At 51.6% G+C, this 289-nt stretch overlaps 1 protein-coding gene across 4 annotated transcripts in view; it reads right to left on the bottom strand.

The window, feature by feature from the left end:
• Positions 1 to 289, bottom strand: part of LOC108750152 (dual 3',5'-cyclic-AMP and -GMP phosphodiesterase 11) — a 321,538-nt gene that overhangs the window by 286,127 nt on the left and 35,122 nt on the right. The window lies entirely within an intron of this gene.

Raw genomic sequence — 289 nt, 5'->3', positions numbered from 1 at the left:
AAAAAAAAACGGCTATAACGACACCGTTCGGATTATTCGAATTTCCGTTCCGAATGTCGTTTGGCCTGCGCAACGCCGCGCAAACCTTCCAGCGGTTCATCGACGAAGTCCTCCGAGGTCTGGATTTCTGTTACGCGTACATAGACGACATACTCGTCGCATCGACTTCCGAACGCGAGCACCTGCAGCACCTGGAGATCGTGTACGAACGGTTAAGGAAATTCGGAGTGGTTATCAACCAGACCAAGTGCGTGTTCGGGCAGGCGGAAGTTAAATTCCTTGGCTATCG

This window comes from Trachymyrmex septentrionalis, unplaced genomic scaffold (assembly GCF_001594115.1).
Source record: "Trachymyrmex septentrionalis isolate Tsep2-gDNA-1 unplaced genomic scaffold, Tsep1.0 scaffold33, whole genome shotgun sequence".
Lineage (NCBI taxonomy): Eukaryota > Metazoa > Arthropoda > Insecta > Hymenoptera > Formicidae > Trachymyrmex > Trachymyrmex septentrionalis.
Note: the sequence above shows the minus strand (reverse complement) of the source record. Positions and strands in the feature narration are given on the sequence as shown.